The 27,169-nt window shown below is 42.1% G+C and overlaps 1 protein-coding gene across 2 annotated transcripts in view; it reads left to right on the top strand.

Moving 5' to 3' along the window:
• The first annotated feature begins 4,461 nt into the window (after positions 1–4,461).
• Positions 4,462–27,169, top strand: part of ARHGAP32 (Rho GTPase activating protein 32) — a 237,706-nt gene continuing 214,998 nt past the window's right edge. For both annotated transcript variants that reach the window (XM_059867416.1, XM_059867415.1), the window contains exon 1: positions 4,462–4,661. The gene's annotated coding sequence lies outside the window, so the exon portion shown is untranslated. The remainder of the gene's footprint in view (positions 4,662–27,169) is intronic.

Here is a 27,169-nt window from a genome sequence, read left to right on the forward strand (position 1 = left end):
TGCCTGGTGGCTTCAAGAGAGGCAAGATTTCACACTTGATATCCCAATCCTAACTGAATTACTTGCTTTTCCAGCAGGAATGAAGATTAGCTCAAAACTGAAGTTAATGAAAGTAGTCTTATTTTTAGGATCATGCTTTTTTCTTGATGGCAAAACCACTTTAAGGGTTCTGATATACCAGCTCATGTCTCTGCAGAGATTATTTCGGAGCCCCAGCCCAAATTCACCACCCCTAGCACAAGCTGCCACAACCCTGCTCCAGAAAGGACTTGCCTTTCTCCCTGGGATATACCCGAGACTCATCCTCTGAAGGGTGACAGGAATTGCCTCACTCATCTCCCAAATCTGGCATGAGCCATGACTAATGCTTGTGCTGTGCCCTGAAACACTGTGAGGAAAGGTGCTACAGAAGTGCAAATCAGCTTTCATGAACAGAAACACATCTTTCACATGTCTTCCTTGTGGTCCCAGTTTATTTTGTAAACAGAGTCTAGTACTGTTTGGCATCAGCATCTTCTCAGAACAAACATACAAAGCTCAGAAGTCTCCAAATGCAACTGATTTCTTAAATATTTATAATTTTACTCCAAGAAAAATATTTAAAAGAAGAAGAACATTAAGTTAGGAAGGAAAGATACAGTTATCTCACATCAACACCTCAAAGCACAGCCAGGCCAGCTCATGGAAACCAGAACCAAATTCTGTACCAGCTAGCACATAGCTGCTCTCTAGGGCTTCTCTCAGCAGAGACATCTTGCCATTGACATTCCCAGGCAAAAAAGCCACCTGCAAAATCCCAAAAATTCCAAGCTAGGCAAAATCCCTTTCAGTTTCCCTGATCTTCTTCATCAGAGGAAAAAAAAAAATCACGGAATAAGAAAACCATATGGATCAAAAATCCTCTCACACATGATAAAAAAAAAATAGGTACCCTTGCCAACAAATAGATATGCACCAGTTTTTAAAAGCTGAAAACAAGAAATCAGACCTGGGGGAACTGCCACCTGATCATATCCCTTCTTCTCATCCCCTGGGGAAGTTTTTTTCCTGGTTGCCCTGGCTAACTTGCTGATGAGGTGGTGAGGACCAAGTGACCTTCAGATGAATGGAAAGGGCAGACAGGCCCTGTGGACACAGTAGCAACCTATAACTGGCAAGGGCTGAAGCAGTTCAGATCAGTCCTTTCCTATTTGGCAGAGCTGGATATCAGGGCTCTGTGCTGGTGAAGCATTTCCTGGCATCCCCAAGAGCCATTAAATTTTTCCAGAAAATTAGCAATATTGAGAACTGACAAGAAACAGAAAGTGTGAGAAGGGGAGAGGTACACATTCTCCCCTTATTTATTTATCTTTTTAAGCAAAATGTTCAGACACAAAAGCGAAGGCAGTGAGATTCAAATCACAAGGCACAGCTTGATGGGAGGCAGTTAAAGGGAAATTCATGCAAGATCCTCAGCACTGAGTCAAGACCTTTCTTTGATCTCCGGTTTTCCCAAGCCGAATTCCCACATACAGCCCACCATTTGTTTTTAGTTAGAGAGGAAAGATGAAAAATGCTCTGCTAGGGAAGAGCAACAAACAGGCCTTGCAAACATCACACAGCAGCAGCCAGTCAAAATCAGGAAGAGGCAAAACCACAAAAGTGAGATGATGGCATCTATTACAGCCAGAAAGGCACAGCTGCTTGGGGATGCTCCCGGTATCTTTCCTCCGGGAATTTCAAAGTTATCCAGATCAGGGATGGATAGATGGAGATCGCCTCCTTACACATTACTGAATCTTCTCTCTCCTAAATACAGAGCCAACAAATCGCTTCTGGCACCCTGGGGTTTATCAGCAGTGAGCCATGCAGGGACTATCCTGCCTCATCCTAATTCACTTGTCAGGTTTGACAGGACCGGAGTTGTAGACAGCACAATACATCACATCATTTTGCCTTGTCATCACTCTAATTTGTATATTTTCTGCCACCTTTTTTGTTTATTAGCCCATATAATTATGCTCTTTTCTGTTTTAGGGACTACTGTTCAACATCTTCATGATTTGCCGTCTCCTTACCTGTGGAGCCCCAGCCCCACCAATGTTCTTAACTCCAGTTTTGTTTGTTGGCATCTGGCACAGCATATGCTCACGTCCTGCAGCTATTGTTCCAGACTCTGGACATTTACAGTTACCATCAGTTATTCACAATAGGCTCTGAAAAGTTTCATCACAACAACTAGAAATTTTTCAAATCCTTTAAATTATAACTCTCAATTTGGAATTTCTGCTTACTTGGCTTCTTGGTCACCCAATACATTAGCAAACAGTGGTATCATTTATCCAAACACTCTGGGTAGCTGGTATCACCACAGCCCTAATGTAGATTTTATACTTCCTTTACAGTGTTTCACAGATGGAATGAAAACCAGAATGCATCAAATACAGCTTGCGGAACAGTTTCAATTATGCCTTTCATTTAGGACATTTCTGAAAACATATCAACTGGGCCATTTCATATTTGCTTTTGCAATGCAAATATGGCCAAGCCCAGGCACAGCCCCCCCCTCAGTTCTCTGTGAATGCCAGGTGCATGATCCATACCCCCACTCCACGTTCCTCACCCCGTGGCTCTGGGCCCTGGCCAAAGGCAAGGAGTGCTCCCAGGTTAACTGCCTTGCAGTGCCGCTGCTGGAGGAGTAAACAACACCAGCAATCAGACTTGTAAGATCTGCGGTCACCAACTGCCATAATTATCAGGGAGGAGTTTCCACACCTCCTACTGACAGCAAGATCGAGTAGTGTGTTCTTGGCCATGCTAATGAAACAGTAAAGCACATTATGAAGTGGTTTAGTGTGAGCCATCGAAACACAACACACAGGTAATGGCTCTATCTAAAAGATCCTCTACTACAGCAGGTCCTTGCTTTCACAGAGGCACTTAGCTGGAGGAAGGAGTTTGTGGTTAATACTTAAATCTCACTTAAAAGTGTGAATTAACTTTTACTGATAAAACAACAGTGTCCCATACAGGTTTAATAAATTCAAAGCTCAACTAGAGGGGAAATTTTTGCATTGTCAACAGGGTGTGCAAGTGGCCTGTCCACAGATAAACATGTCTGCATGTGACTGCAATAAAACACCTTTCTTAGTCTTGCACTAGCACAGTGAGGTGGGAGGGTCGTGGTGTAGGCAGCTACCTGGTACATCCTTTCTGGCTGGAACCCCTCCCATCAGAAGGGGTGTGTGGCTTAGACAAAGTAAAAAACACACAAACTTCAGAAACTCTTTGGTGAGTTTCTGCATACTCAGACATTCAAAACTCATCCTGGACATGTTCCTGTGTCACTTGCTCCAGGTGATCCTGTCTTGGTGGGGGAGTTGGCCCAGATGATCTCCAGAGGTCCCTTCCAACCCCACCATCCTGTGACAGGAGCAGCCCTGGCCTCACTATGGCACACACAGAGCCACTGCAGGCCCCGCCAGCCCCATCCCTTCTCCTGCCTCTGGATCAGCACCTCACACATCCCTGAACTCCAAATGCACTTCATAAGTGTGTGTAAATATATAAAGAGGGGGTGCTAAGAAGATGGACCAGGCTCTGCTCCATGGTACCCAGCAACAGGACAAGAGGAACAGGCAGGAACTCATGTGTGGGGGAAGTTCCAGCTGACCATGAGGAAGAACTTCTGCCCTATGTAGCCATCAAGCACTGAACAGATTGTCCAGAGAGGATGGGGAGTGTCCCTCACTGGAGATATTCCAGAACCCACTGGACACAATCCTGTGTCCTGTACTCTGGGATGGCCCTGCTGGAGAGGAGACCTAGGACCTGATGACCCTCTGTGGTCCCCTCCAGCCTCAGCCATTGTGGGATTCTGTGAAATAACCCCAGAACCTTCACAGTCCTGCTCCGCTTGTCACACCCTCCCCCTCTTCTCCTGGCCCCAAACCCAGGCGCACCCGACAGTGCCTTCCCACACTGAGGAGAAAACGTTTCCCTGTGCCCAGACCCACACCTTCCCCATCACCGTCAGCCCAGCTGTGGTGGCTTTGGTCCCGGAATCCCAAAGTAATTTCGGTTGGAAAAGACCTCTGAGACCATCGAGTCCACCCTGTGACCGATACCCACCTTGTTACCCAGACCAGCTGAGTGCCACTTCCAGTCACTCCTTGGACAGCACCAGGAACAGTGACTCCACCACCTCCCTGGGCAGCCCCTTCCAAAATCTAATCACCCTTTCTCTGAAGAAATTCCTCCTGATGCCGGAGTGGTAGAAAGGGATACGCTGCCCTGCCAGCCCCATCCTGAGCTCCCTCCTCCGTGTCCCCCTCACGGCCACCCCGACACCGCGCCATCCTCCGGCCCCGTCATCCCTCCCTTCACCCACCTATACCCCTCTCCATCTCTTTTCCCCTCCCTCCCTCGGCCGCCGCCTCACGCCCGCCCTTCCCGGCGTAGGGGCGGAGCCGGCGGCAGCAGCAGCGCGCATGGGCCCCGCTGCCTATGCCTGAGCCCGAGCGGGGGGCGTGTGCCGGACGCCGATCCCCCTCGCCGGGCCCTCGCCGGCCCCTTCCCGGCGGCTCCTCCTTACCTGCGGCGGCCGCGGCCATGGCGCTGGGGGCGGCGGGACGGGGCTGCTGAGCGGCGGTGGCGGCGCGGCCCCGCGGCGGCGGAGCGAGGTGAGCGCGGCCAGCAGAGGGGAGGGCTAAGGGGACAGGTCGGCATAACACCGGCGGTCGCGATAGTGTCGCGACAGCGCCCTGCAGGTCATGAGGGCGGCGCTGGGGTGGGTGATGGGGCGCGCGCCGCGGCCGCTGTCGCCATGGGCGGGAGAAAGAGGAAAAATCCCCGAATAAAAGCAGTCGTGGGTTTGTCGTGGTGGGCTTTTATTCGTCCCGGGGCTCCCCCTTCCCGCTCCTGGAGCTCCGCCCGTGTCGCCGAGGGTCTCACAGGCGGGCGAATTCTCCAGTGGCCGGGGAACAATCACTGTCAAGGAGGAATAATGGGCATTTCAGCCCATGCGTGCCATCCCCGCGTAGGGCTCGGCGTGGGGACGCGGCTTTGTGCCGGCTCCATTGTCCTGCTCCCTTTGTGCGGCTGCTGCGGGCACGCAGGGCTCGTGTCCTGGGCCAGCCCTGACCAGGGACCGTGTGAACAGCGCCCAGCAGGTGCTAGGTGTGCTCGCGGAGGTGGTTTATCCAAATTATCTCGGGGAGCTTCCCGCCCAGTTGCAGAAGGAGGTGAGCGGTGGATGTCGGAGTGAGGTTTATAGGGACCCATAACACTTCTGGGCTCTGAGTGAGCAATGGCAGCTTGGGAAAAAGGTAAACGAACCTTTGAAATTCGCACGTGTGTACCCACCTATGGTGCTGGTTTTTTTTTTGCAAACCGCGTGTCCCATCTTGTTCTCCCTTGGGAATCTGTCTCCGATGGCAAACGGCTGCTCCACACCTGACCGAGGACTGCTGTATTGTTTGAAGGTCATGGGAGCGAGTCAGTTTTTAGTCCTTCTCTGTCCTTTCCTCGTGAGATTGTGTAGAAAACAGCACTTTGGACAGAGGCTTGGACAGCCTCCGTGGTTGCCCAGTTTGTTGTGTTGGCTGGTCCTGGCATTAGGAAGAATGCAATTGAGAGGAACAGGTGGAAAGGCAACAAGGTAGAAGCTTAAAGTATGCCATTCGATTTCAAGAAACAGCTGTAAGTGTGTAATCCAAAGGTGACCACTCTTCTTTGAAATTACCTGAATGAGTTGGTTTCCCAGGACTCTTAAAATCTATTTCAAGTGTTTAAGGTTGGAGCTTCTGCAGCACAGGGACAAATATCCTGCATGGGCTTATTGAGAATGTGCAGTTTCTCTCCCACTGCTCAGAGGTCTTCTCTCCTAAAATCAGGTTAGCCTTGAGTGAGCAACTTGTTTTGACTGGTTAGTAAAATATTACATATTCTTTATGATAAAAGAGCAGTAAATAGTTCTCCTGCTTGGACTGGTTTGTTTTCATGAAACTTATCGGAACCTTACCAGGGTGCTTGCATGTGGAGCTGATGGGGTTGGGGAGTTTGAACACATTGAAGCCAGCTGCAAGAATCAACATTCTAGTCATTTGAGAGCATATGGTGATAGAGATAATAAAGTGGGGGGAAATGGGGTCAGTCTGGAAAAATGCAAAACCTGTTACTTAGGGAAACAGAAGTGAAAGTGTTACTGTGGTATTAATGCCATGTATAATGTACAGAAGAAATATTAATCCATTGCTAGAAGCAAATTATTGGCCAATCTTTCAGTTTGTGGTCTTAATCTGGGGTTTGTTTTTTTGAAGTGCTCTTTGTTTCTTCAGAAACAGACAAATACATCTGAGGCAAGTCAGCAGAAATGTCATCTGGGAACTGCTTTAGTTTTTGGGTTTTGTGTCCAGTCTGTAGCTGGATGTTGCAGTAGTTTTGTATCAATTGCTGATACTGGGTTGTGAAATATCAGGATCACAGCCCTTAACAATCTCTTTTCTGTAATGCAAAGTGAGGGGAATGATGATCATCATGTTCAATTTAAGGGGGATGACTACAGTGGTGACTTACTGCCTGGAGAGAAGATCCTAGAGGGAGTGGAGGAAATCCAACAAAAAAAGGGGAATAGTGCTACTTTGGCCATTTTCCCCCTGGGCTTCTGGTTCTTTTGTGAACTTCTGAAAAGGAAATGTCATTTTGCTGTCTGAGTGCATTGTTTTGCATGAAGTGTCAGGCCACATTATGGGGATGATTCCAGTCAACTTCCCCCATTTCAAAACAAACACGTCAAATACAGTAATATGTTTGTACAAAAGCTCAGTGTCTTTTGCAGGATCCCAATGTCTATGTTTCCAAAAATAAGTGGTGTTTTTCATACATTTTTATGGATAGAATAGTTTTTGTTGGAGAGAAGAATTGAGATGGGTTCCCTTGGCCTTTGTGAACTGCTCTCCACCAGTAAGAGGAACATGTTGGCTTTTTCATGAACTGGGGGATTATTTTCATTTGCATTTCCTCAAAATATTCTTACCTTTGCAGTAGTTCTGATTCCAGTAGCTGTGACCAAGGCAAGTGCTATTGTCTCTCCTGGTGCCAGAGAAAGGGAAAAAGATGTAGGTAAGCTTGTAAATTTTGGCTGCAGAACCAAAATGGTCCTGTGGGACTGAGAGCATGGATGGTCTCTGCCAGGTGTGGTGTCCACAGGGCCAGGTCCTCTCCCAGGTGTGCTCCTCACCTGCAGCTCCTGGATCTGGTTTCAGCCTTCGCTATGCAGCAGCAGCATTGTGTACCAGCAAGGCCGATGAGCTCGCTGCTTGTATGGGTTTGATGATGGGCCAGGTAGGTCCAAGCTGAGAAGGATCCTGACACAGCCGTTCTTCCCCACCAGACTCATGCAGGAATTTGAACTTGAGCACGTTGTGAGTCTGTGCTTCCAGCAGTGGAAATGGTTCTGCCTTACTGTTCGGCTCTGGTAGCTGCTCTTGGGTTATGTGATAATGCAATAAAAGAGAAACAGATTGCAGTGTTTATCAGCTTTTAAAGTCCGTAACAGCTTTCCTTGGAAAAATCATTCATTTTGGTATTCGGGGTGAGGCAGGTCAACAAGTCTGGGCAGCCGGAGCATGTGGATTTTCCCAGTGATTTCTATTCTTATGCTAATCTTTTGAGCAGGCTGGCTGAGCACAGTTGGAGAGGAGGGGTGTGCACGTCGAGGACACTAAAGAGAAGCCATTTTTGGTGTTTATTGTTATGCAGATTAGGTTTTCCAGCCAACCAGAATTTGGAGAGCCCGAGGATGTGATGCTATGGGTCAGGAGTAATTTAGCAATTCTAACCCGGTTCGGCTGAAACTGTTCCTCTTCAATATTAATTTTGAGGGTTTTTGTTTGCTTTGCTTAGGTTTTATTTTTGTAAACCCATGTTGTAGCTGTAAAGTTGTTATCTTTGCTGCTAAATTAAAGTTGAAAATCTTCAGTTTTCAATTTTTAATTATTGTGATGGGTAAGAAGTGTAGCAAGGCAGCAAAACTGAGTTGCTCATTTGAATCCTTGTTCCGTTTCTGTATGTGCCTTGCTGTGTTTCTCCCACACTGTCTGTGAGCCCTCGATTTCTGCAGTGGGAAAGATTTTAGATATGTATAGATTGTTGAGTAGTTTCTGCATGTTCCTAGGGAGGTGTGTGTGCCACTAGAAACCAGGTAAAATATGTAAATCTCACTCACAAGATTGTCTTGTTGTATATTAGTTTTCCAAGATTGCTTTAGAAATATGAGGTACTGGAGAAGTCTGAAGGAGATGCTCCAAGTTAGGATTTTGTTGCACAGAACAGGAAACTGCAGCTGTTTGTGGCCTCTGTCTTGTATAATATCCCCAGTAATGTATGGGATTTCTGCAGTGCAGAGTGCTGGGGCTGTTAAGCACGTTAAGAAGTCTCTGGGTGTTTATTTCAGTGGTATTTTGTGGTTCTGAGGTCTGTGCTTACTGCAGTAGATCCGCTTATCCATATTTGTTTGTAGTGCTGGATTCTTTGGAAGTGTGCAAAATAATTAAAAACCGCCCTTTAAACTATTTAGTAAACTGGATTTGCTTTGCCAGCAGTGGAACAGGAAGTGAATAGTGTTTAAGCTGATGTTGACTTTTCCAATCTGATTTTCCCTTGGAAGAAACTTTACCTGGTTGTTAAATGCACAGTTAATTACCTGCTGATTGATTAAGCTGATAAACCAATGCTACCAGGTTTACTGTAATCAGGTTGGTAAATGTGCCACGTATGTGCTTCCTCGTGCTATTGTCTTGCTTTATGATTAAGCCCAGTGTTAACTCTCATCATGCTCACGATTTGAATGTATTTAGTATTGCCAGGTGATGATTGACACTGAAGGTACCATTCAGAGGATGTTCTTGCTCTGTGCTGAAGTTATGCATGTGTAGTTCTGGAGTTCATAGTGCCATCTCTTAATATTCTATGAGAATATGGCTCAGCAGCTTTTAACCTATGATTTAGAAAATAAAATATACCTCCACTTTTTAAAATAGTTGTCGTGGGCACCTTTATTGTCTTTCAGTCTTATTTCAGTAGCTATGTTGCAACATTTTGATTGTGTCCTGACATGGTATGAGGTCAGTGGTTGAAGCAATAGCTGTGCATCTGTTACTGATCAATGAATCGTTCACCCTCTTGGTCATCTCAGTTACTTTTGCTGATGAAGAAGCTGCGCTTGTTGCTCCTCCATCCTGTCCCTGGTGTGCCTGGGGGTTTTGCCTGCCCTCATCTCAGTACTGATGTTTGTAGAATACATTTTAGTGTATCCATTATAACTCATTAAGAATCAGAGGAGCTGGAGTTTCTCCATTTTTCACCATTAATTCATTAAACCAGGACTGCGAGCACTTTGGAGCCTGGCTTCCTATGGATTTCAGGGTAAAATTAAATGCTTAAATATCCTTGAGGTTTTCTTGTTCAATGGAGGGACGCTTGGTGAGCCAAGTTGTGCCCTTAGGTCTTCTGGTGGCAGCTCTTCCAATGGGTGAATTCCTTTAAACATACATGCATGAAAGGTGGTTTGCTGAAAGCTTTGTCACCCCTGACTGGGAGATAGAGAAAATCAGTTTTCCCAAAAATTTCTTTGATGGCAAGGTGTTAAGTTATATGTGGTTTGAAAATTCGTGCTTCTTACAGAAAGACATATTTAATTCTCTGTGTATTTTGTTATCTGAGAGATATTTATTACTTACTCAGAACATTTCTATTAAAATATTGAAGTTATGTGGTTGTGCTCCCCCCCCCCCCCCCCCCCCCTTTAATTTCAGTAACAATGTTTCCTGGCGTTTGGGCAATGAACTTTCTGGCCTGGATACTCAGGATGCCCAAGGTGTCTGTGAGTTCTCTAGTGAAAAAGAGAAGATGCAGTGCTTGGTGTTTTGAAAACAGTTTGGTTTTTTGGTGCCAGCCTAAAATGAAAAAGTTTTCCAAATCTAAATGTTATAATTTTGCCATATTCTTACAGACTTCGCTGAGGCATAAGAGTGGCTATTATGAAGAACGTAGCTGGACAGCCCTGTTCGTGCACAATTTTAATTGCTGCAAGAGTCTGAGTGTTTGCTGATATTTACCCTTTTCCTCCTTGTTATGATTCATGAATGTCTTCATTAGATTTCATAATAGCAGCCTTGTGCCAGGCCTTTTGTGTTTGTGTTTTACAAGAAGCATCTCTAGAGAGTCAACTCCTGCCTGCTGGGAACAATCAGTCTTTTAACAGGGTGATTTCAGTAGTTTTTAAAATTTATTTTGACTTCAAAAACACTGATATCTTGCTCAATAATGCACCTTGCTTGTTCTTCCTCCCAAATTTACATAGCAGTGGATACAATGTGATGGAATCTTTACAAATTTTATCAACAATTTGCAAATCAACCTTTCATGGACTATGAATACATTTCAGTAGCTGCTTTCCATAACTTGCCCTTATGATTATCATCTTATCCCTTGCACTCTGTCTGGGATAGAAATGAAAATTGCTGTTTGGGTATCATGATTTGTTGTTAATGCTTGTATGTGTATTTATAATGTATGGATGATGATACCACTTTTGTACTAAAATATAAAATATAGGGGTTTTGTAAAACTCACAGATGAATGAGCAACAGCTATAAATATTCAGATAAACCAAAAGTAATTCTTTGGCACAATCTGTAAACCAGAATGTGTTCCTTCTTCCTCGCTTCTAGGAATCTGCAGAGGTGTAATATGTTCACTGGAGGTTGAATCAGTAAGGAGTGCTTGATTTTTATTTCAGCAAAAGTTCTGATAACTTACTTTTGGAAATATAAATGAGATTCTGTAGTCGTCCTGTTGCATGATGCGCAAGGCAAGCTTCAGACGTAAAGTTCAGTCATTGGTAACTGCTACAGCTTATTTCATTGAAGAAACAGGAACAAAAGTTTGTTTGTAACCACTCTGGAACTGAGAACAAAGGCTGGGGGGACCTTTGAACCCTTGTGGCTGTGCATCTGAAGGAGGAATTGTTCAGGAATGGGAAAAACTGCCAGAAGACCAGGGATTTGCTTTTCCCGACAGCTTTCTGCAGCAGCGTTCAATGACTGCATTTAAAGAAAAAAAAAAAAAAAGTTAATTGGAAGACTCCCTTACTTATTCTTCCCACAGAGCTCTGATTTGATAATCAAGCATGCTCGGATGGTTATTCTTACCTTTTTTTTCACCAAGGCAAGTTTTGAACAAATGAGTGTGTGTGCTGTCTTTTTTGGGAGAAATCTTAATGATTGATTGCATCCTTAAACATTTTGATTTTGTTCTCTCCCAGATGTTCTGTGCTAGAGATTCTGGCGTGTGAAGCAATTTGCTTCCTGGTGTTGTTCTGACTTCACAATTATTTTTCATTCACTGGTAGCTGTCTCCTCAGGATGGTAGGGAATTATCAATGTTCGGAAGAAATTGTTACTTCTTTGCAAAATGTGTTGACTGGCACATTGGTCTCCAGTGGGTTGTCCAGCATGAAGGTTCTGATGCAGGCAGTGATTTGTGCCTTATCATTCACCTTCATGAACTTTACAAGGCTTAAGCAGAGGATGGGCTGCACTGGATTAACAGATTCTCCAAATTGCTTCGTGCAGAGGGAGAGAAACCATTTTATTGAGGGTTTATTATTTTTCCTTGAGTAGTGAACATAACACACCAGCTGGAAGAAACAGAGTTGTTCATTTATATTTCTCATCCTGGACATGCAGGATAAGTGTGCAGCTCATAAGTGTGCTCAGGCATGCATGTAATGTGCATGTCTGTCCTTCCTTCCCCTGCTGGAGAAACACTCTGTGCTGCTCTGCAGTTCTTTGGACAGAAGGGAGAAGCTGGGTTTGCCTCTTAAGAATTGAACTAGGTGCAAAACAAGTGGAGGCATGGAATGAGACCTGGAATCTGGTTGTCTTTGTGCAGTCACCCTTGGAGAGGATGCTTCACACCAGTTTGCAGCCAGGTGATGTTCATGGCTGTAGCCACCTGAGTGAGAGCTTTTCTCGGGGTGTTCCCTGCATACCTGGTTCCCAGAAAAGCACGGAAGGAATTGGGAAAGCTCCAGGTACCAGAAGGAAGAGTTAGCCTTCAGGTATGATCTGGCTGACAGATAAGTATTTTAAGCAGTGATTCCTCTTGCTGGTAGAGAGGAAAAAAAATCAATTTCTTTCAAATTATCAGGGGCTTCCAGTTCTTCACCCCTTTTTTCTTTTCCCTGAGGATGTACACATGGGGTGGCACTCAGGATGAGGCTGCTGTAGATCCTTGTCATATGTTCAGCCTGCCTTTTCAGCTGCCCTGAATGACAGCAGCTCTCAAATGTCTTGGTTCTTAAAACTGTTGATCTCTTTCTAACCTCTGACTACAGTTTCTGTGAAATTAGTCTGGGCTGTGGGAAGATTTAGCTTTGTAAACCTGGTTCCCAGGAGCATGGGAAAACTGTGTGGTGGTTGCCCTTGTCTTTGAAGTTCATTATGGGATATGAATTGGTTGTCACTGTGCTCTTGACTTTCTCCCCTGTTAAGATATGCAGCAGCTTGAGCTGCTCAAGTAACCTACGTTCAGTCACCCATACACAGAACAATTGCCAATCGCATAAGGAAGCCAATACACCCGTGGCTATTCAGTTATGTAGCCATACTGTATTAATTTAAGAAGAGTGTAACTGTCTGGAATACAGCTTAGGAGCTTTCTTAACAGTTTCACGTAGATTGCAAGAAAACTTCATTATGTGATTGCATCCCTTGCTAGAGGTATTCTTTGCATTTCCTGTTTGGCAAATACCAGGGTTAACAATTAAACCACAGTTAACATCTATGATTAAAACTGGAAATGAAAACATATAGATTGGTGGTTTAGAAAACTTAATTTGTCAGTTCTTATCTCTAGCAAACGTGTGGAGGAGGGATGCCATATGGCTGCTAAATATAACTCAACTTGCTCCTGAAAGCAGTTGAAAAAGTACAGAAGTAGTTCACAATCTGGTATCCGAGTTGTTAATAAGAATGTGCTGCAGAATTACAGTGCAGACTAAGGTAATGGGAAGAGAGCCAAAAGTAATCCAATGAAGTATAAGTATTTCCTGTGATAGGTGGTGGGGGCTGAGACCCTGGGGAGGTGCTCAGCATCCTGCAGACACTGGACCCTTTCTCAGCAGTGTCTGCAGTGGAAGGGTGGCAGGCGCTGCCCAGTTACACCAGTTTTCCGCTCACCACCCTCGCAGTCCAACAGCTCCTAATCCTTGTTTGCTTTAAATATTTGCACGGCTGCAGCCTAGTGCTGGGGTGGTGGAGAACTTGACCTGCTGCAGCTGTGTGAGTAAGATCAGGAATACAGGGCTGTGGTGGCAAGGCTTGAGAGTAGTTATTCACAACTTTTAATTCTGTTTTTAAAATTCTTCTTAGTACTAACATTTGTGGTTTTTTTTGTGCGGACATACTGCCAAAATACATGTGATCCCATGTTTTAAGGTTACAGCTATAGTTGAAAGATGGGAGCATTTCTAGTAAGTATTTTCAAATTGTATTTGTGCATGCATTTGAAGAAAGTGTAAGTTAGTAATACACCATGCAATGGAGTATTTCTGTGTATTTTTCAGCAGTGGATATTTTTGTGAAATACTAATCTATAAAGGAGATCAATAATTTTCTGATGGGAAAACCTGTGGAGAAAGTAGAGCTCCAAAATACTTGTGATTTCTTCCCCCTCCAAAAAAAAAAATTACCCAGCCTGTCATACAGTTGTTCTTTTTGAATGCAAACATCCAAAATAGGTGTTGAACTGATTTAGCAAAGCACTTCAGTGTATGTCTAATGTTAATCCAAGGGCTCCTGATAGGATAAAAGGCATTGCTGAACTGAGGCAGAAATATCTGATAGGAAAAGCTTATCCTTGAAATAATCAGAAGAGAAACTGCATTGGTTATATTCCTTCAGGCCTTTAGAATATTTCAAAGGGATGAGTATAGACTTTCTGATGAGGTTTTGGTGGCTAAAAATGCAGTTATACAAATCGCAGCTTGTTGGGGCAGGGAGAATTAATTTATGCACTTGAACATGTGCTCGTCCACTGTTTTCTCTGAAGTTGAATTACAGACAACAAGAATGCGCTTTGTTGTTCTTTAATAATAAATAACAGCATAGCAGTTTTGATCTTCAAAGCACTGCTCAGACCTTAATTAATCTTCATAATACTCCTGTGAGAGACTTAAAAATACTCCCTACCCTTTTGGACAAGGAGCTCCTTAGCATGGAGATGTTGGAGGGTTTGCTCTGGGCCGCATTGTCAGGGCCAGCTGGGGCAGTTGCTCAGAGATTCTTGGCACTGGGAGCTTTGGCTGCTTCTGGAGGCTGTGTTGCTTTTCTCATTTATGTGTTAAAATTTCAGAAAAATTTGAATACACAAAAACCTGCAGTTCTTTAGAGTATTTTGGATTTCCAACTGAAGTGTTAATTTATGCATATGCATTTTGGAATTTCCCTGTTGAATATTCCTGTAGGCAGGAAAGTGCAGAAGGTTTGTGTTAGTGCTGTTGTTTGGGAGCAGGTATGGAAAACTGCACTTCAGAAAGCCTGGGTCACAACTTTGGTGTGACAAGGTAGAAAATAAATTATTTAAGTCTTTAAAAGAGTCTGTCATAAATCCATAGAAAGTGTCTCTCAGTCTGCCTTCCCTAATCTTCCTAATTATTTGTGTTTAAAATAAGGAGAAGAAGAGGAATTAATGTAGATGTTGATTTTCAAGGTTTTTCCAAGGTAATTGCTGATTGGAGTTTCAGGACAGATTTAGATAGTACATTGCCTGCATTTGGAGAATAAAATAGGAACGGCAGAATGAACTGAGGCTATTCAACTCACCTGGAGAAACAGTTCAGAAGGAATTATAATGTAAACTCTTGAAATACTCCTATGTGACTGGTGGGATCCAGACTTGTTACAGCAGGAGGAAGTTCATTGTGAAATGGTTACTGCAGATAAGGAACCCAAAACATGAGCTGTAAGGAGCAATGCAGAGGTGTATCACAGTGTTCACATCTGTGTTTGCTTCTGACATAACAGACTCAAGGGCAGAATGTTTAATGTTTTGTTCAGTACTGTGTAAACTCAAACTAGCTTTTCAGAAACTGGGATGCTTCAAAATGAGTAGCCCCTAACTGGTGTTTTTGTACTGAGCTGTGTGAATGCTTTGTTGTAATTTCTGCTGGAGGTTGCACCAATTTGCATGAGGAATGAATGGGGGACTGGCTAGTGAAGCAGAAAGCTGACAACCCATTAAACAGGTCAGAAGGATTCCTCAGCATGCAGAGCAAAGTCAGCAGAGTCCTGAAGCCAAACACCAGAAAAGCCTGGTGCACTTAACCTGGTGACCTTGTCATCTTGGAGAAACCTGACAGGATGATGCTCCCAGCACTCCTGGGGTGCAGGTCTTTTCAGCATCCCCTGCTGAGCCAATTATTTGGACCATGGGTTCCCAGGAGAAATCTGTGAAGTGTTTAAATGTCTTTTTAAAATTCATTAGAAATGCAGTGAGTTAGGCTGTCTCAAGGGTCCATATGGATACTGCACTTTGTTTTGAATGCAAGGTGCAAATAAAATGTCCAAATGGAAAAGCTGTGAGAAGTTTCAAGAGTTCTGAACTATCAAGTCTAATCTTCCGTTCTAAATAATGTTGAAATTTTTATTAACAAAATTCTGCAAATAATATGTTTAACTCTGTTGGGTTTATGCGTCCTGTTCTTCCACATTTTTGATAGATTAGAGAAGCAAATCATGATTTAACAGAGGGCAGAATATATCCTCGTTACAGAACTTCAACCCCATAACGCATAACGTCCATGAGGGATAAAATCTTCTCTAGGTCTTCCTTCTCTGACTTTGTTACTTCATTTCTGGAGGCTTCTCAGAGGTGTTCAGAGGGATAAATTAAACATCAGCAAACAAGTTGGAAAAGAATTTGTTTATTTTAGTTTCCCAGGTACTGTGACGATAAGGAGGGTTTTGATTGCTGAACAACACATAGTTCTGGACCAGCTGTGTCTGATAATGGATAAGTGAAATCCCATGGCATATGCTTTGGGACAGGCAGAGATCTTCCTTTCTGAAGCACACATTGCTGAAATGCTTTTGGTTAAAAATGACTGCAGTTTTTGAACTTGCCTACCTTTCTCAAGTTTTTAAAGCTATTTATGCAAATAGCAGTTTCAGTAAGATGACAGTAAGACCCAGGAGTTGTTTGTTGTAGGGTTTTCATGCCTCCTTGAACTAATTTCTGGCCCTGATTGTGTGCATACACGTGTAGTGCTCCTGCACTCTCGTGTGTGTCTCCTGGGAAAGAAAGGTCTTTTTTTCCCTCCCAGCAAGGCATTCCTCATGCAGCACACCAGAGCTAGCTTCTGGGACTGGTGACACTTCTTAAAATGAAGAAAAATCTCATTCCTCATTAGTGTTGCTGATAGTTTACCTACCCAATAAGGACTTTTAGATGGAGGTATTTGACATGTTAATTCATGGGCATTATAGATGAGTTAAAGTATTCTACATCTAAGCCTTCTAATTCTTGCCTGAAATTTTATTAGCACACTGCCAGACAAAGTGCTGTATATGAAGGGCTAGACAGTGTTTGGAGATTTGAAAGTTTTCACTGTTTTATTTAATTTTCCTAAATAAATTCATAGGCAACTTGTTCTTTTCCCAAATGCTGCATTTTCTAAATCAGACTAATCTGTGTGGCATTCAAATCCACACAGCAGGCCTTGTAAAACTCAGGGAAGTGCTACGTGGAATTTTTCCAGTTGGTCCAGCAGCTCTTGAGCTCAGCAAGTCCGACAAACCAGAAACTCCAAAGAACTTGGGTTGTTCTTGTCACTTAAGACAGGGGTAAAGAAATAGTCTTTGTTTTAAATGGGAGTAGTGTGTGGGTTCAGTGAGTGTGGTCTTAATTCTGCTCACATCAGTGGCACTGGTTCTTTGTGGAGTAAATGGACACCTTCCAAACACTGAAATCCTGCCCTGTATTTGCCTGATCTTTGAAAGGATTAATGCATGGACAGTGTGTGGATTTTCTTGTGTCACTGCTTTTTCATGCTTGTGGGGAAATCCAGATGATTCAGAGAATGGTTTTTGAGAGATGATTTGTGAAGGTTGTTTGCTGACTGACATATGGTGTGGCATACGGTGCTATTTACCACCTCAGAGTCTGAACTTACAGGGAAATGATTTTCTTTTTTAAACATTTAACTCTATTAAGTACTTGTAGACATCTTCCAACATTGCCCAGGCCAAGTCAATTTACACTTCCCTTTTATTCAGCTTGTCCCATCTGTTTGTGACTGTTTTCTTCCTTGTTTTTATTCTATAAATAGATTTTAAGAGTTTCAAGGGCTGAGGGTTTCAGTAGCATCAAGCACTTGCAAATCTCTCTTAGCTTTTTACCTGCAGCCTCCAAGGTGTCTTGTCTCAGATCTTGCTATAATGTGGAAATGGAAGCTAGGCCTACTACTGGACTGAAAAAAATGCTCATACAGCCTGGTGTAACATCTTCTTTCCAAGTCATCCTACTTCTCCCCTGGAGTAGCAAACTTTTGAAACGGTGTTAGTGAAAATGAAGAAATGATGTTAAGAGGTGCCTTTTTTTGTTAAAAATCTGGTTTATAGAGGAAGAAGAAAAAAATAATAGGGGACAAGATTGTTATCTTAAAACTTGGGCAAATGGAGCTTTGAGATGATGGAGTTTCTGGAAGAGTACATCAGTCCCTTTTGCCTTGATGGGAGATGTTGAAATAAAAAAGCTTCAAAGGGAGAGAAATGCTCTGGGCTTTTCAGGCACAACTTTTGATACCATGGAAGTTGCTGGTGAGTTTGCTTTCTTCCAGCTAGGCTTGTGTAGGTATTGCAGTGAAGATACTAAAGATGTTTATTTGCTCTTATATTATTGCTTTTTCAACAAATACTTTAATTTTTTTTATATGCAGAACTGCATATCTTAAGAACCTGAACAGAAGTGAAACAAATGCTTAAGTGTCGATTTACATAAAAGAGACATGAAAAAAGGACCTGAAATATACAGGGAGATGTAGAATGGTTTGTGTTTTTCTGAGCTTGTCTGTGCCACTTCCCTCTGAGCATCAGTCACCTTGTGAACATTCCTGTCGAGAGAAAGCAATAAATGTTTCTCCTCCCCCATTCCTTGCCCATACAACTCTGCCTGTTTCTTTTCTTTTTTTCCCCTGAGTCATAAGGAAATGGTGGTCAAAGCTCTAAGCAATAAACCTGTATAGACTACTATAGCTGCTGCTTAAATGTTAAGGTGGTAGAAAATTTTAAAGTGAAAGTCCAGCCTCCATCAACTTTCTGTGTTTCCACTCTATCCCAGCTATACGGATAGAGAATCTCATTCCAGGATGCAAAATGTTGGTATTTGTAATATTTTCAATGCAAATGGTAAGCAGCATAAAAAGAAAAGGGGTTTTTACTTAGGTTATTAAGTTCTTTGTGGTGTGAGGCTCTTTCACACAACAGAAAAAAGTATTCTCTACTTATTTGAAGCTTTGCAAAGACTAAGAGATTCTAAACAGAAATATCTGTGTGGATAGGTCATAAGTTTCTTTCTTCAAACCAGTGTTTATAACATGCAGAAGAGATTAAGGATGTCAGAACTGTAGAGTAAGGAGGAGGCAATGTAGGTATCTAGTCTGATGCTTAAAATACAGAAGACAATGTTTGGAGGCTTTCTTAAGTAGATAAAACATCTTTGTGAAAGTGTTTAAATGAGAGCTGGTTTTGCTTACAGAGGCCATACATTTAAATAAGCTTAAAATGTAAACACAACTGCATGCCTTCATGGAGACATAAACCAACACATCTTACGCGTCCCCCTTCTCTCCCAGTGGGACTTTGTGCTAGACTAAGTTAGCCAAATGACACCTTTTTGTTGGTAATCAGGAAAATTTTCAGTGTTTTGAGGTAAGTTTGACTCTGTTACCCTGCATACTGAAAGTTATGTGCTTAAAAACCTGGTGCCATAGTAAAATCAGCTGATTGTGGTATCAAAGGGTTCCCTGCCTGAAGGAATATTGTAGTGTCATTAGTCTTCTCCTTTTCCTGTCTGTAGATGTTCTTTACAGGATCTTGGAATTCAGCGGAGGTGGAAAATGACACACCATATGGAAGAGACCTTGTGCTCACTGCTCAGCCGTTCCAAAAAGAGGGATAGCAGAGGAAAATCCACCTGCCAGTAGCCATAAGGGCTACTATCTCAGTGCTGACCCTCAGCTGGGAGTTCTGCCCCACAGCAAGTAGATCATTAAAACATCCAGGTGATCCAGATGTGCCAGTGCCTAAACTCCTGGGCTTTCTGTAGGGAACGTATGTCCATGAGGAAGGGATTCCATCAAGGCTCCAGCTGCCTCCAAGAAAATGGACAAGCCAATTTAAGGTGTCCAGTTAAGGAAAGAAATGAGTTTGAGGTTCACCAGACCCAGTTCCAGTTGGTACTTTCTTGCAAAGCCAGATTTTCTTGAGTTTCAGTTCTGACTCCCTAGTGTTCATCAACCATGGGGCACCAACTGCTGGCCAGGGGCACAGCTGTGACTCAGCTGCATGCTGCAGCCCTGGACCTCTGTTCCTGCCTTTCCTTCATTGCTGTTACATTTTTCAGGATGGATCAGATTCTGTGTGTTTTACTAATGTGTGGCAGAGATGTCTCATTCACTTTCCTCGAGATATTTTTTGGTAAAACTGCAGAATGTGCTGCTTTGCTTCAGCAGAATCTGAAGGTTGCATTTGAACATTTTCCTGAGGTTCTGAAAAGAAACCTCTTTGAAGGATTAAAAAAAAGGGTTGTCAAATGAATTTCAAGATATTTTTAATTTCAAATAATTTATTTATTTAGCCATGTTATTAGAAGTTTTTTAGCTTGCTTTTTTTCCCCTTCGGAGTGTAGAAAGGGGAGATTAAATGGCATGTTTTGGAAGTGGCATTAATAAATCCTTCCTCAGCCTTGATGTCCATCCTTTGGAGGAAATGTTGACAGAGCAGTAACGTTTGTGCATCCTTTGATGTGTGAGGGTTTGCCATCTCCTCAAACTCACTGTTGCTTTAAATAGCCCCACATATTACTTTGTAGCAAGAGGATCAGGAAAAGCAAAAGACTGACAAGACAAATTTCCTTAATAACTTCCCATTTAGCCAAAAGATAAACTGGTTTTCATCGAGTATTCTTCATTTATAGCAAGACTGACTAATCTAGACCCATGTAAAGTGTTTCTACAGCATGCTTCAAAATCAGCTTCTGAACAGATAAATTACTTGCCTGTGGCTGGCTTGTTTTTTAATCAAGTTCAAATGCAGGTTCCTGAAGTGCTTTTATTGAAGCAATTTTATTTTACGATAATTAAAAATATAGGGCTGCTACTCTATATTGCCAGCTTTTGAGGGGCAGGTCTGCAGTGTAGAATTGAGGCAACTGTTTGGGTTTTGGTTTTTAAAAAATTTCTTGTGCAAATCTCTGAATCTCTTCTGGTTTACTTTGAGTGGATTTGTGCTGCTGTCCTTTGAAGAACTGAGCAGTGTGTTTTCATAGGTGATGAAATTGGAGAGTATATATTTTGGGTGCAGCAATCCTGCACATGCCCTGCACAGTTCAGGCTGTACTGGTCTGTACCATGACACCTCTGTGGTGTACAATTACTGTTTTAAATGCAAAATATGTTAAAGAATTGCTGTTGCTGAGCAGACACCTCTCAAGGTGAGTGGCCTTTAAATATGATTCACCTTTTGAGTGTATCTGTCTTCTGAATGTTATCAACAGTATTTCTGAATTACAGAATTATAGGGACAGTGGAGGGAGTTGAATCTTTGCATAAGTAATTTTTAACTGTGCTGTTTCTGACAGTTTAAATATTATTGACCAAAAACATATTTATGTTTGTTCACATGAATGTTCTCCTCTGTAAGAGTCACCATCTGTCTCATTTCTTCTGCATCTGTGGGGAGTTTTTGTTTTTTTCTTTAACTCCGGGTAGACTTTTTTTTAGAACTTATATTAGGTGATTAGTAGTTGTGGTTTGTTGCAGGTATTTTTTCTTTTTACAAAGAAAAGAAAACTTCAATTTATTACTTAATATAATTTTTAACTCTTTTCCCCAGTGGTTTGATACTCCCCCACTGTTTGGTTATGGTATTAAGCCATGGGCCATCAAGTTATTTCAGCTGCAGTGAGAGATTATCATCTTCTCACTGCCTCTTGCTGTCCCCCCATGCTGGCATTCCTTAACCCAATTCTGCCAGAACTCTCTGGGTTAGCAATACCTCAGACCACGGTGAGAAGTCCAGGAAGTAAGTCCCAGCTACTCCTGTCATGTTGGGCCAGCAGCAGCAGCAGCATTAAGTTCAGTATTAACTTTAATTTCTATGTCTTTCCTGCAGTTGTGCTCCTGCTGACTTCAAATGGGTTTGAAATTGTTCAGCTTTTAGGAAGAAACAGCAGCATCTAGTAAAACCAACACTCAACAGTGTAGGGGTTCCAGGGTCTCCCAAGAGCTGGAATAGAGGTCAGCGTGGGAAAACTTTTCGAGGGAATTCCAGTCCCTGAAGTCTTGGAAAAAAACACTCCCAAGTGTAAATGGAGATTTGTTAGGACCAAAAAATCTTTGGCGTGGCAAGCAAGATGCTGCAAATAGTGTTGTTTATCAATTTATCTATTTAATCTCCCCCCAGAGGATTTCATTGTTATCTGCCTTTTGGAGATCATTTTAAAAAGGACTTTTTCACTATTCATGGCTGTTGATGATCACTGGTTGTTTCTTTTTAGAATTGTTAAAACACCACTTTTCAAAGAATCACAGAGTATTCTGAATTGGAAGGCACCCATCCAATTATGAAGTGTAGCTCTAAGTGAATGGTCTGTACAGGGATCGAAACCACAACCTTGGCATTACTAATTCTGCACACTGCTTTTAAATGTCTTTTTCTCCTTTGAGAAGAAAGCATTCATTATATGCCTTGTGATGTGAGGTTTGCAGAACTTAGTGGAATGAACATGACACAGCTTGAAATAATACAGTGGAAAAAAATCCCTGGCTCAAGGTAGTTTAAAAAAGAAATTAATTTTCTGTGCCTCTGACTGATTTTATTGTGGTGCTTTGGTGGTTTTTCCCCTTCTTGTTGATCCCTTAAAAGCTTCAAGGAGCTACCAGATAACTTGTGGCCTCAGAAAAGCACAGAGCCATCAGGTATAGCTGAAATTTCCTAGGATCTTGTCAGCTTTAAACAAAGAGAGAGAGGAGGATCAGGCAGGTGTCAGTAGTGACAGTTTCAGTCATCGTTTTCATGGCTCCTTTGTAAGTACCAGGAGGATGTGTTGTAGAATATTATTTAGGATTATGAACCTGAGTCAAAGAAGGCTATTTTTAATTCACTGTCTGAAGGAGTAATTTTGTGGCTGTGAGGATGCTTGAGCCAACATGAGCCACACCTGAAACCAACTTGTTTTCCTATTGTTGAGCTGTTGGTGATTCACTTATATTTTGTGACGGGTTAGTTGCAGCCTTCATTAATTAGTGTTTTGAATCATTTAATCGAGCTCTTTCTCATAATTCATACATTCAGAAACTTTTAAAATGCATGGTGGGAATGGGAAAGAATGTTTTTGACAGTATTTCAGAAAAAATCACTGTCATTGAAATTTTGCATTCAAGACCAATAGGACTTTAGGGCTGTATCTTTCTCATATGGTTTTATTTAAAGACTTTTTATAGTTTCTTTTCTTTACTAATAAACCAGTTTGTGACCATCTAGTTTCCTAAAAAAGCATTTTAAAAAATCCTTTGCCTGGCTTATTTGCAGAGGAAGAGAATCTGGCCAGCCCAACCTGTGCTCCAGGTTCAGCCCTTTCCAGTTCTGGGGATGAGCTTTGCTGACTTCATGGGAAAGGGAAAGCTTTAAGTGAGTGGGTTTTGCTCAGCTCCCTTTACAAGCCTTCACGCTTCTGGAGTTGCAGAAAGCCAAACATTTCAGCAACAATTTGCTTCCTTCCCACTACTCATTGAAGTTGCAGATGCACTTGATTTAGGAGGGTGCTCCAACACTGCTGAACCATCAGCACAGCCCCATGGGTTCAAGGGAGGGCACAGATTTAACTTGAAGCATATTCTGAGCTGAAATGGGATGTAAATCAGGATATTATTGCATTTTGTCAATTACACCATTGCTCTCTACTTCTAGGAGTAAAAGGGAATTTCCCCCATGCTTGGTTATTCCTCTTTGTTACATTTTAGAGTTTATATATTTCCTTTTTTTTTTTTTCTGAAGAGGAAACTTCATAGTTCTTCCCCACTTCTGTCGTTGAGCTATATAGAAAAGACTTCACCATGATAACATATGGGAAAAAAAGTGGTTTGGGTTCAGTCTGAGCAGGAAGACATCTCAGAACATTCATAGCTCAAGTGATAGGGGAGAGTTTCAGTCAGAACCAGGTGTGAGTGACTCCACTGAGCTGACTTTCCTCTACTCATCGAGACATGTTGAACATCTACTCATCAAGACATGTTTGAGTTGAGGCCACAACACTAGTTCCATTTTTCCACCTTCTTTCTCCTTTTATTAGAACAAAATTTTGAAGCTTATATTGTCTGGTCTTGCCTCATTAAATATAGATTATTTTATCTGACAAATGCAGGATTTTGGCTGCACCTTCTCTTCAGCAACTTGTGTATTTAAGAGGAGGTCACCACTCGAGCGTGAGAAAAAGTGGGTTACTGAATTGCAAAAGAGCATACTTGTCTCTTTGAATTCCTTTGAGAACAGCCTAATTTATGTGTATTGCTGTTTGGAATTGGCCCTGTGCATTTGGCAAGCACAAATGGAAATGGGTAACAGGGCCAGAATATTGTACTCACTCTTCCTTAGTGCTGCATCCTGGAGTGTCTTGAGGTTTTACTGAGGTTATTAGATTATTAAATTAGTGAAATGTGTGGTTTTTGTGTGTACTCGAAGGAGCTTTTAGTAGTCCACTTTGTTTCAGTGTTTTTGGAGACTCAGAATTTTTCACCCTATAGTCACATTGAATAAATCATGGCATTAAAAGTCTTCTTTTAAAATAGAATAATTTATGCCTTGCAGCAAATACTTTAGCAGATGAACATTTTAAATTAATAACTTTGGAGACCTGCCTCTGTTTAGCATGTTGTAGTTATGATTTGTTTTCCATGGATGTTAGAGCAAAACAGTGGTGGCAGTTTATGATGCAAAGGGATGTCCTCAATTACAGAAAATATAGAACGAGAATATATATTGAGGGGAGAATTTTCATTATTGTCGCAAAATTTAGCTTTGCTTTCTGCTTCCACTGAAAGTTTTAGGAGAACTTATGTTCAAAGACCACAGAGAAGCACTGGGCCCACAGAACTCATAGAAAATAATTTTGAATTATTACTTGGAAAAAAAATCTGTACATTTCCTTTCTTTCCTGGCTTTCTTCCAGCTGCTGTTGGTGACATCAAAATAAACTCTGACTTTTGGGCAAAGGTGGGATTGTGGGTTGGATCAGATGCTTATTCCAGCTGCGAATACTTGTTTATTCTGGGGCTTGCAGTCATTTTTGTTTATTGCATGAAGTTCCTCCTCCCTGATCTGCAGCTACAAATGAGGGTTCCCACATGCCCTTTTCCTCCCTCTGTGTGTGAAGAATCTGTTCCTGCAATCGATGGAGTCGGAAATGCTCAGTACAGGCTCCAAGCTGCTCATAAAACCAAGTGAGTCTTGGAAAATGGGGCCTGGAGACCTTGGAATCAAATGTTTCTCTGCATTACTTCAAACATAAACCTCCAGCAGCTCATCTGTTATGATTTTGCACAGCAGACTTTGGGTTTTAAAAGCTCCAGCAGATATGAAAGCATTGATTATTGGCAAACTAATCATCCAAAATTCATCTGGCATTTCAAAGGTTTTCTCTGATTGAGCTGTTTAGGAAATTAGTTAGTCAGAAGATATGCAATGATAACACCCATTTTCTTTTGGGAGTGTTTTTAATTCGTATGTTATATATTTGATACTTAGAATCAAATAATGGGGAGACTAATAACTGCAGAATGTTCCAAAGGGAGCTATAAGCAAAGTATAGGAATTTTCCTGCCTAAAAATTGAATTTCTGGGCTGGCAAATAAGTGTTCTCTTTATTCCCAGGCTGATATTTAAAAAGTATTCAACTTTGCAGCATCATCCTTGTTTCGAGGCATTGTCTGCCAAGGGCTGTCCAGGTGTTATATCATTTTGGAATTATTTTTTTATCTAAAACATAGATATTTAAGTGAAGTCAAGCACTCCGTTACCTACGCCTGGCTCAGTGAGATTTTGCCAAAGAAAGGTTGCTAGAGAATTGGAGAATTGCTCCCCAGCATAGAACAGTTGATGTGTATATATATATATGTATATATATATGGTATAAAGAAGCTCAAGGAAGAACTACTTAGTTGTAAAACTGCTTAAAATTATTTGAATGCTGCTTAACAGGCTGCTGCAGCTTTCAGTTTTAAGATGATTTAGCAACAACAATAATCTGTGGTGGTTAAGCTGCAAGAGTCACATACAACTAATCTTTTTTTCCTAAGTCTTTTTGTCATATTTATTTTTAAATTGTTTTTTTCCTAGTATCTTAATTCTGACTGTTCGGCTAGATCTTATTTTGTTCTTTTGCAGAGTATGTACACAAAATACATAAAACTTTGCAGTTATGGCTTTAGTGTACAGCAGGAAGTGGAGTATTCCCATCTCTCTTGCAGAGGTTCCCTGTAATGAGGTTTCAATCCATTGCCCTCTCTGGAATCAGATTTCTATAAGTGATCACCTTGTATGTGATGGCTGGAAAAATAAATAGAATAAATAGGATAATGAGAAATTTGGGGTGGAGGTTGGGGTACAGAGGTTGGTAGCCAACATTGCTGACTTGCTCCTTAGATTTAAATTGTAATGTCTTTGACAGAGAGTAGGGATGGGGGATGAGATGGAATTTAACTGAGCATGGTGCTGTCTCATTTTCCCTGATTTGCACTGGATATCTGCAGTGGAGGACACCTGAAGATGCTTGGCAGTGATGCCATCGTGGGTTGGTGCCTCCCAGCACTGCCTTGGAGGCACCGTGTCCTCCTGAGGGGGCACCAGGCACATCTGAGTTGTTATTTAATGCAAACTAAAGATGTCTGAAGGGCCATTCCTTCTCCCATTCTAAAAAGAAGACCAAACTCGTGAGTTTCACGGGCCTGTTGGCTTAAACTGATGCATCTTTATGGATTTTTAGTGGAGCTGAAAACCAGGTGTGCCTCTAGTCCGTGTTGTCTTTGGAAAAACTGCATCTCAATAGCGAAGGACTGTGTGTATATGTTTATAGTAATCCATTAAGAACCACAAACCACACGCTGTGAATACATTTACCTAAAGTATTGTTTAGTGTCCTGCTCTGATTTCTCTTAATGTTCCACTCTTACTTTTATTGTGTTGGTTAAAATTTACAATTTGTTTAATATATAAAGTTCTAAACCCACTTAAAAGGCAGCCATAAGATCTTTCAGCTGAGGTGGCCATTATGCCCTTGAAAATACTGGGGTTTCTCATTTTGGCATTAAACTCCAAGCTTTGGCATAGGCTGCAGATGTCTTAGAGACGTGTGTGAGATACTGGATCTTCTAGACCTGGGAGGCAACGAATTGGAGGCTACCTGGAATGTTTTGACCAGAACTCTTCCAGATTATGTATTTAGCTCAGGATTTTGCCATGGATGTGGCCAGGCAGAGAGTTTTGCTCTGCAGTGGTGGATCCTGCCATCCAGTCTGTTTTCTTAGACACCAGAGGCACCTGGACCAGGATATAGTTCACTTTAACTGTTTGTCTCTCATGATCTGTAAACAGCTCCTTTTACCCAAGCAGTTCTTAGGGGAACTGAACAGCTGAATTCAACTTGTCCAGGTAACAAGCACATCAGGAACAGGTGCCTTTCAAAAGGCTTTATGTCTTTCTCTAGTTAGCTTGCTTTCCTTTTCCCTTAGGTTTTTAGTTAGATATAAATACTTGGAATTAGGTTTTTTCCATGGTTTAGTCTCTCAATGGTTCTAATGGTGCTGTTGAAAATAGTGAAAAGCTTTCTGGAGAGGGATATTCATGCAGTGTAT

The sequence above is a fragment of the Haemorhous mexicanus genome, chromosome 24, assembly GCF_027477595.1.
Source record: "Haemorhous mexicanus isolate bHaeMex1 chromosome 24, bHaeMex1.pri, whole genome shotgun sequence".
Lineage (NCBI taxonomy): Eukaryota > Metazoa > Chordata > Aves > Passeriformes > Fringillidae > Haemorhous > Haemorhous mexicanus.